At 45.9% G+C, this 10,077-nt stretch overlaps 1 pseudogene; it reads left to right on the top strand.

The window, feature by feature from the left end:
- Positions 1–9,705: 9,705 nt before the first annotated feature.
- LOC141222880 (18S ribosomal RNA) overlaps positions 9,706–10,077 on the top strand; it is a 1,868-nt pseudogene continuing 1,496 nt past the window's right edge.

Below are 10,077 nucleotides of genomic sequence, written 5' to 3'. Positions count from 1 at the left end.
GCAGCAATGTTCCCCAATTGAAATACGCATGTGCTGTGCCCATGATGCGGATTTTTCCGCAGCGTAAATGCTGCGGTCAAAAATCCGCAGCATGTCAATTAATTTTGCGGAAACGCTGCTCTTTTGCCGCCATTGACTTGCATTAGACCGCATGGAATCCGCATCACTGTATATGTTGATGCGCTTTTCATGCGGTCTAATGTGCGGATGGTATCCGGGTGTGGAGGAGAGGACTCTCATCCAGACCCAGGTACCATTAAAAAAAAAAAGAATAAAATAAAAAATATATATATTCTCACCTTCTGACGGCCCGCGCTGCGTCCTGCCGGCTTCCCGCGCACTTCGCGGTTGAATGAAGGACCTTCGCTGACGTCAGAGTCATGTGACGGGTCACGTGACGCTGACGTCGGAAGGTCCTAAAGTCTTCACTGCCGGCATCCGGAACCGATGAAGCAGGACACCGGGGGCCATCAGAGTGTAAAGTATATATTTGTTTTTTATTTTTTGACATTCACACACTATATAAATCCATGCCGGTTGCATGGATTTATATAGTGTGAAGTTGACAAGCACTTTCCAAGTGATGCTAAAATCGCTTGGGAAGCACTTGTCAACCCGCATGCGGAAATGAAAGTGAAGACCGCTTCATTTCCGCATGTCCCTGGCAGGAAACCACATGTACAATCCGCATGCTTTTTTTCCTGCCAGAAAGATGCAGAAACGCTCAGGAAAAAATCCTGAGCATTTCTGCATAGTGTGCACATAGCCTTAATATCGGACCTCAGTAGAGGTGTAGGAGAGTGCCCCCATTAATTACTGATATTTTGGAGGAAAATCACGTCATTATACAGTGATGAATAAAACGCTAAAAAAATGCACCAAAATTTGCAGCAGCGTTTTTGATGGTGAAATAGAATGGGGTTCTTTTTTAACAGAACTTTATGTACATGCATAAATAGAGACAGGACAGTGAAAAAAATCGCTGAAAAAACTCACAAAAAATGCATCAAAAAACGCAGCAAAACGTTTTTGACGCAGCTGATTTCCTGCCAGAGATTGTGTTTTGATGCAGTTTTCTGAAGCTGAAAAACACAACATGTGTGAACACAGCCAAAGTAAAACTTAACCGGTTCCCGACCGCCCACTGTAGATAAACGTCCGCGCTGCCTGGACTCTGTGCAGCGCCGACGTTTAAAAACGGTGGGTGGTCGCGCAGCGCTCAGGACCCCCAGGGTCCTGCAAGCACTGCGATTCCGGTGCAGAGCGTTAGCTCTGACAGGGAACATCATCAGGCCCTGATTAGATCAGGTCCCGGTGATGTTAACCCTTTGCTGTCTTCTATATGCTGCGATCTATAGTGATCGCGGCAAATAGGAGACAGCAGGAGGAGAGGGGGTCGTCTTACCTCCGAAGACCTCCGTTTCCTTTCAGGGCCTGGGGTTGCTATGGCAGCTGGAGGTCACATGACCGCCTCCAGCTCTGCCATATATGGTGTCCTGTCTGGCTCAGCCTGCAAGCTGAGCCAGAGAGGAGACTGACTGAAACAGTCAGTGAAGATCTCATGTAATGTAATACATGTCTATTACATTACATGAGATCAGTGATCAGAAAAATAAAAATTAATGTCCCATACAGGGACTAAGTAAAAATGTAAAAAAAAAGTAAAAAAAAAGTTTTAAAACTATTAAAAAAAAATCACAAAATAAATAAAAATAAATAAATAAAATATTAAACCAATAAATCCATATATTTTTACAAAACCAAAAAAAGTACACATATTTGGTATCGCCGCGTCCGAAACAACCCGAGCTATAAAACTGTCACACTAATTAACTCCTTCTGTGCATACCGTAATAAAAATAAATAAAAAAACGGAGCAAAAAAATATGCTTTTTCATCATATCGCCAAACAAAAAGTGGAAAAAAATGCGATCAAAAAGCAGAATAGAAATAAAAATGGTACCACTGAAAACGTCATAAAAAAAAGCCGCCATACAGCTCCATCAGACGAAAAATAAAAAAGTTATAGCGCTCAGAATAAAGCAATGCAAAAAAATTTTTTTTTTTCTATAAAATTGTTTTATTGTGTAAAAGTGCCAAAACATTAAAAAAAATACAGTAAGTGTAGTATCGCTGTAAACGTACTGACCCGAAGAATAACGCTGCCTGATCACTTTTACCACACGCAGAACGGCATAGAAAAAAACTCAAAAAACAATTCCTGAAGTGTTTGTTTTTGTTAATTTTACCTCCCAAAAAACAGAATAGAAAGCGATCAAAAAATGTCACGTACCCAAAAATGGTACCAATAAAAATGTCAACTCGTCCCGCAAAAAACAAGCCGTCACATGACTCTGTCGGCCGAAATCTGGAAAAATTATAGCTCTCAAAATATGGTGATGCAAAAACTAGATTTTGCAAAAAAAGCGTATTTTAGTGTGTGACAGCTGTCAGTCATAAAAACCCGATATAAATCTGGTATCTCTGTAATCGCACCGACCCGAAGAATAAAGTAATCTAATCAGTTATATCACACTAGGAACGGCGTAAAAAATAAATTAAACCAATTCTTCACCTGCTACTGATTTGTTTATTATGTCTCCCAAAGATCCCAGTAAGGCTCTGCTCATATTTATCCTGTGCTCTGCGCTGAGCACTTACACCAGAGTTTCCGTGTAAATCTCTGAAATACGTGATTCAGCCGGAACCCATGATGGAAGATTCCCTGTAATGAGGCAGATATAGGCACTGTGGACGCCGTCTAGCCTGGGATCCCACGGTGTCATTTGTTTTAGGCATGCATAAAAGTGCGGTTGGCCACAGTTTTGTGCACTTCTGAAAAAAAGGACACCGCTAAACAGAGGCCAGACGGAGTAGAGAGTAACTCTGCTGCCTCATTATAGTGAATGGATCCTGCAGGGGTTTCATCTGAATTACATCACTTGGAAATTTAGATGGAAACCCCGATGTAAGTGCTCAGCCTAGAGCGCCGGATAAATGTTACGTAAAATGTTCCCAATAAAAGCTTCAACTCAGTCCTCAAAAAAAGCTAGTCCCCACTCAGGTCCGTCATCTGTTAAAAATATAAGGGACTTCCAAGTTACTGGTAGCAGAAAGGCTCTGGAAAAGCAAAATGACCCTTGCCCCCCAAAAGAAATTCAGAAAATTTTGTGCTCCCAAATCCAAATGCCTATTCTACAATAATTTGTTCTCCAATTGTCAAATAGCACTCCGTACCCCCCAGATCTCACCGTATGGCTAAGTGGTACGATACAGCCACATATGGGGTATTGCCACTTTTAGAAGAAATTGTGTGACACATTTCGGCACCATTTTTACCCATTGCCCTGTGTGAAAATGTAAAATCTGAGGGTAAAACATTTTTTTGTGGTAAAAATATAATTATGCTTTTTTCACTGCCCAATGGTATAAATTTAAAAATTAAAAAATACTCACTACTTCCCTAGATGAATTCCTTGAGAGGTGTAGTTTACAAAATGGGGTCACTTGTGGGGGTTTCTGCTGTTTTGACATGTCAGCGACTCTTCAAATGTGACATGGTGTCTGCTGCCTATCCCAGCCAACATAGCGCTCCTTTCTCTTCCGAACCCTGCAGTACACCAAAGCAGTGGTTTTCCCCCACATATGGGGTATCGGCGTACTCAGGAGAAATTGTACAACAAATTTCATGGTGCAATTTATCCTGTTACCCTTATGATAATGCAAAATTAGGGAATGAAAAACATTTTTTATGGGAAAAATGTGAAAATTTTATTTTTACGGCTCAATATTATAAACTTCTGTGAAGCAGCTGGGGGTGCAAGGTGCTCACCACACATCTAGATAAGTTCCCTAAGGGGTCTAGTTTCCAAAATGGTGGCACTTGTGGGGGGTTTCCACTGTTTAGGCACATTAGGGGCTCCCCAAATGTGACATGGCGTCCGCTAATTATTCAAACAAATTTTACATTCAAAAAGTCAAATGGCGCTCCTTCCCTTTCAAACCCTGCCATGTGCCCAAACAGTAATTTGCCTCCACATATGGGGTATCGGCGTGTTCAGGAGAAATTGCACAACAAATTTCATGGTGCAACTTATCCTGTTACCCTTATGATAATACAAAATTAGGGAATGAAAAACATTTTTTGAGGGAAAAATGTGAAAATTTTATTTTTACGGCTCAATATTATAAACTTCTGTGAAGCAGCTGGGGGTGCAAGGTGCTCACCTCACATCTAGATAAGTTCCCTAAGGGGTCTAGTTTCCAAAATGGTGGCACTTGTGGGGGGTTTCCACTGTTTAGGCACATTAGGGGTTCCCCAAATGCGACATGGCGTCTGCTAATTATTCAAACAAATTTTACATTCAAAAAGTCAAATGGCGCTCCTTCCCTTTCAAACCCTACCATGCGCCCAAACAGTAATTTGCCTCCACATATGGGGTATCAGCGTGTTCAGGAGAAATTGCACAACAAATTTCATGGTGCAATTTATCCTATTACCCTTATGATAATGCAAAATTAAGGGATGAAAAACAGTTTTGTGGGAAAAATGTGAAAATTTTATTTTTACAGCTCAATATTATAAACTTCTGTGAAGCACCTTGGGGTTCAAGGTGCTCACCACACATCTAGATAAGTTCCCTAAGGGGTCTAGTTTCCAAAATGGTGTCACTTGTGGGGGTTTAGGTACATCAGGAGCTCTCCAAACGCAACATGGCGTCTGCTAATTATTCAGACAAATTTTACATTCAAAAAGTCTAATGGCGCTCCTTCCCTTCCGAACCCTGCAGTGCGCCCAAACAGTGATTTTCCCTCACATATGGGGTATCAGCACGCTCAAGAGAAATTGCACAAAAAAATTTGGGGTCCATTTTTTTCCTGTTACCCCTGTGAATATAAAAAAAATTGGGTCTAAAGTAACATTTTTGTGAAAAAAGTTAAATGTTAATTTTTTTCTTCCACATTCCAAAAATTCCTGTGAAGCATCTGAAGGGTTAATAAAGTTCTTGAATGTGGTTTTGAGCACCTTGAGGGGTGCAGTTTTTAGAATGTTGTTACTTTTGGGTATTTTCTGTCATAAAGACCCCTCAAAGTGACTTCAAATATGATGTGGTCCCTAAAATAATGTTTTTGTAAATTTTGTTGGAAAAATGAGAAATCGCTGGTCAACTTTTAACCCTTATAGCTCCCTAACAAAAAAAAATTTTGGTTCCAAAATTGTGCTGATGTAAAGTAGACATGTGGGAAATGTTATTTATTAACTATTTTGTGTGACATATCTCTCTGATTTAAGGGCATGAAAATTCAAAGTTTGAAAATTTCAAAATTTTCGCCAAATTTCCGATTTTTTCACAAATAAACACAAGTTATATCGAAGAAATTTTACCACTATCATGAAGTACAATATGTCATGAAAAAAACAATCTCAGAGTCAGGGGAATACATTGAAGCGTTCCAGAGTAATTACTTCATAAACTGGCAGTGGTCAGAATTGAAAAAATTGGCCTGGTCACGAAGGCAAAAACAGGCTCTGGTGCGAAGTGGTTAATAGTGCTGCGGTGTACAGAAACAGTTCCAGAATTTTGGGCTGAGGCCCTCCAGTCTTCCTCTATAGAGAGGGGAAATATGTGTGAAGGTACCCCAGGAGGGCTCCAAATGTGTGGGTAAAATATATATCCCTCGGGGGGGGAAATTGAAAAAAAGTTTAAAAAAATTTTTTTTGTGGACTTAGAAAATTTTCACACATGTGTCAGACTTCCAGAGAGGGGAGCATGTCAGTGCGCGCATCCGATTTCAGTTCCAGAGCGATTCATCCGATGAGTCCTTCATACTTAGTCGTTTTTGCAAAATTTTTGACTTTTTTGAAAATTTCACTTTTCTGTGAAAATCTCCGCTAAATGAGGTTATACTATGTTAGAGGCCATCCCAGGAGGGCTCCAAATGTGTGGGTAAAATATATATCCCACAGGGGGAAAATTGAAAAAAAGTCGAAAAAAAATTTTTTTTTGAGGACTTAGAAAATTTGCACACGTGTCAGATTTCCAGAGAGGGGAGCATGTCAGTGCGCGCATCTGATTTCAGTTCCAGAGCGATTCATCCGATGAGTCCTTCATACTTAGTCGTTTTTGGCAAAATTTCTGACTTTTTGAAAATTTCACCTTTTTGTGAAAACTTCCACAAAATGAGGTTATACTATGTTAGAAGGCATCCCAGGAGAGCTCCAAATGTGTGGGTAAAATATGTATCCCACAGGGGGAAAATTGAAAAAAAAGTTGTAAAAAATTTTTTTTGTGGACTTAGAAAATTTTCACACATGTGTCAGACTTCCAGAGAGGGGAGCATGTCAGTGCGCGCATCCGATTTCAGTTCCAGAGCGATTCATCCGATGAGTCCTTCATACTTAGTCGTTTTTGTCAAAATTTTTGACTTTTTGAAAATTTCACTTTTTTGTGAAAACTTCCACAAAATGAGGTTATACTATGTTAGAAGGCATCCCAGGAGAGCTCCAAATGTGTGGGTAAAATATATATCCCACAGGGGGAAAATTGAAAAAAAGTTGAAAAAAATTTTTTTTGTGGACTTAGAAAATTTTCACACATGTGTCAGACTTCCAGAGAGGGGAGCATGTGAGTAAGCGCATCCGATTTCAGTTCCAGAGCGATTCGCGCAATGAGTCCTTCATACTTAGTCGTTTTTGGCAAAATTTCTGACTTTTTGCAAATTTCACTTTTTTGTGAAAACTTCCACAAAATGAGGTTATACTATGTTAGAGGGCATCCCAGGAGGGCTCCAAATGTGTGGGTAAAATATATATCCCACGTGGGGAAAATTGAAAAAAAGTTGAAAAAATTTTTTTTTGTTGACTTAGAAAATTTTCACACATGTGTCAGACTTCCAGAGAGGCGAGCAGGTAAGTAAGCGCATCCGATTTCAGTTCCAGAGCGATTCATCCGATGAGTCCTTCATACTTAGTAGTTTTTGCAAAATTTTGGACTTTTTTGAAAATTTCTCTTTTTTGTGAAAACTTCCACAAAATGAGGTTATACTATGTTAGAGGGCATCCCAGGAGAGCTCCAAATGTGTGGGTAAAATATATATCCCACAGGGGGAAAATTGAAAAAAAGTTGTAAAAAAAATTTTTTGTGGACTTAGAAAATTTTCACACATTTGTCAGACTTCCAGAGAGGGGAGCATGTCAGTGCGCGCATCCGATTTCAGTTGCAGAGCGATTCATCCGATGAGTCCTTCATACTTAGTCGTTTTTGTCAAAATTTCTGACTTTTTGAAAATTTCACAATTTTGTGAAAACTTCCACAAAATGAGGTTATAATATGTTAGAGGGCATCCCAGGAGAGCTCCAAATGTGTGGGTAAAATATATATCCCACAGGGGGAAAATTGAAAAAAAGTTGAAAAAAATTTTTTTGTGGACTTAGAAAATTTTTCAACTTGTGTCAGACTTCCAGAGAGGGGAAAATGTGAGTGAGCGCATCCGATTTCAGTTCCAGAGCGATTCGCCCGATGAGTCCTTCATACTTAGTCGTTTTCAGAAGTCACAATTTTGACTTCCAGGACCCGCAAAACGTTAGTAAATTGAGCCCGCTCCCCAGTTCCAAGCGTTTTGAGGTGTCCCTGGTTGCAGTAATGCAGCCTGCCCACTAGATGTCGCAAAAGAGACAAAAAGTGAAAAAGAACCAGAATGAGGAAATTCCAGGGAGCCGAATCCGCCTGACAGTTCCAGGCGATCGGGTACTTTTTGGAATGCGTCCCTAAAGTGGGTATAGGGTGACACTCCATACAAAGACCCAGTTTTGCACACCACCGGCAGAATATATGAGAGAGAGGTACCTCTCAGCCCCGACACATTTTGACTCATTTAAGCAGGTTTTCACCTCCGTAGGCCCGGGTACGCGTTTTGGCTATGAGTCCCTGTTCGGCTGGAGGTCTGCACCTTGGCTGAACCCAGGCTTCCGCAGCTGCGTGGGGGGACTTTTGCCGGTCGCCTATCCCAAGTCAGAGAGGTGTTCCTGGGTTGAAGTGAGCCTGGCCAGACCCCCCCCACGGGCCCTGGTTCTCCACATGGGGGCGCCGTCAAGGCTAAAATCTGGATTTTTAGGCCCGGGAGAGGCTCCATGAGGGCGGATGCTTTTGTGGCTTTGACCCCAGTTCCACATCCAGTACCCCCTCTGCAAGGGCGCCTGTACCCGAGTCTCGCTTCCAGGACTCTTGGGCACGTATTTCCCGACGACAGGGGTTAGCAGCCTCCGTACTTGGGCAAGTCCCTCCACGCACCCCTGCTCTTCCTCCGATCGATCTGGCGCAGCGCTCCCGGGTGGGGAGGTGGCGCCGCTCGCTCGGCCCGGGCTTTGGAGCTCGCGCTGGCTTAAGGTGAGCGGTCCCCTTCCTCCTCTACCCCCGGGCTTTCGACACCTATCTTTGGGCGCGCACGCCGGCCTCGCCTCCCGTCCGCGGAGGTGGCCGAGCCGTGGGGAGATTGGCCCGACCCGAGCGAAGGCAGCGGTCCGACGACCCGCACGGGCGAACGGCGTGGCGCCCACCCACCCAGGCGTGGGGGCCGTCGTCCGAATCGCTTCCTGTGCGGGGAAGCACACCGATCTTCTCCGAGGGCGGCCCTTTTCTTCCAGATGCGTAACCGGCCAGCGGAGGCCCGCGCCGCCCCTCGCGTCCGACAGGGCGGCCTCCGCGGCGGTGGCGACAGCGGCGGCGGTGGGTGGCGTCTCCGCGCCACTGCCGAGCTTCGCGATTTCCAGTCTTTTCCCGGGCCCCTACGTCAGTGGGGAGGACGACAGATGTGTGGAGGCAGGCGAAGGGGGTTCTCACCGTGTGGTGTGCCCCAGCCCGACCGTCACCTTTCCCCTTCGACCCTCATCCTCCCTGGCGGCTCGGCAGGGAGAAGGAGAGAGAGAGCGAGCGCGGAAACCCCAGAGCCAAGGGGTTAGATGGAGAACGGGAGAAGGAACGAGGGCCAAGAGGTAGGGAGTACGGTGAAAGGCCGACCTGGGGTTCCCCATGCGCTCCCGCCCCCGGGCGGGGAGCAGCCCTGGGAGGAAAAGCCGCTCGGGCATCCCTTTGAGGTTACGGGCGCGAGCGGGAAGAGGGACTACTCTGGAAGGCGACGCCGACACGGCCTGGCCGACGACCACCCACGCGACCTCCGCGTCGTCGGGTTAGTGCCGGAGCCGCGGCGGACCCTGACGGCCAGCCCCCCTCTCCCAATCCTCGTGCCTGTCCGCCGGTGGGTCGAGGACCCCCCGCGGCGGAGGCAGGTCTAAGCCAGACGGTGGCGCCACATAGGCCCACCCCCGCACGCCATCTCCCCGAGCGACCCTGTGTGTTGCCTTGGGTGCGGTTGGTGAGACGGGGGCGGCCGTGGCGTCCTCCGGAGGCCAGTCACCTCGCCCTCCCCGTGCAAGGGGTGTTTTCCAGACGCCTGCCGCTTCGGGACCACGCACCGCACAGCGAGCCGCTCCTCCCGCACATGTCCCCGGTGCTGCGAGGGCTCCGTTCCCCGCCCCCCCCAGGGAAGCCCCATGCCATCCCGCATCCTCTCCGGACGCCGCACGCCCTGCCTATACCCGTTCCGTCCGGGCGCCCTGCCGCCGCGGGGCTCTTCCGCCGCCCCCCCTCTCTTCCCGCAGGCCTCTCCTCTCCCGAACCTCGACGCGGTCCAGTCGTGTTGGGGGGCTACCTGGTTGATCCTGCCAGTAGCATATGCTTGTCTCAAAGATTAAGCCATGCACGTGTAAGTACACACGGACGGTACAGTGAAACTGCGAATGGCTCATTAAATCAGTTATGGTTCCTTTGATCGCTCCAAACCGTTGACTCGGACAACTGTGATAATTCTAGAGCTAATACGTGCAAACGAGCGCTGACCGCCAGGGATTCGTGCATTAATCAGATCAAAACCAATCCGGGGTCCCGGGCGCGGCGTCGGGACGGTCCTCCGCGGCCTCCCCCCTGCCGCGCTCTCCCCGTAAGCGTTGCGACTCTGGATAACCTCGGGCCGATCGCACGTCCCCGTGACCGCGACGATCCATTCGGGTGTCTGCCCTAT

The sequence above is a fragment of the Phyllobates terribilis genome, unplaced genomic scaffold, assembly GCF_046119375.1.
Source record: "Phyllobates terribilis strain yellow unplaced genomic scaffold, ASM4611937v1 Scaffold_362__1_contigs__length_1925733, whole genome shotgun sequence".
Lineage (NCBI taxonomy): Eukaryota > Metazoa > Chordata > Amphibia > Anura > Dendrobatidae > Phyllobates > Phyllobates terribilis.
The sequence above is the reverse complement of the archived record's forward strand: the minus strand, read 5'-3'. Positions and strand labels throughout refer to the sequence as shown.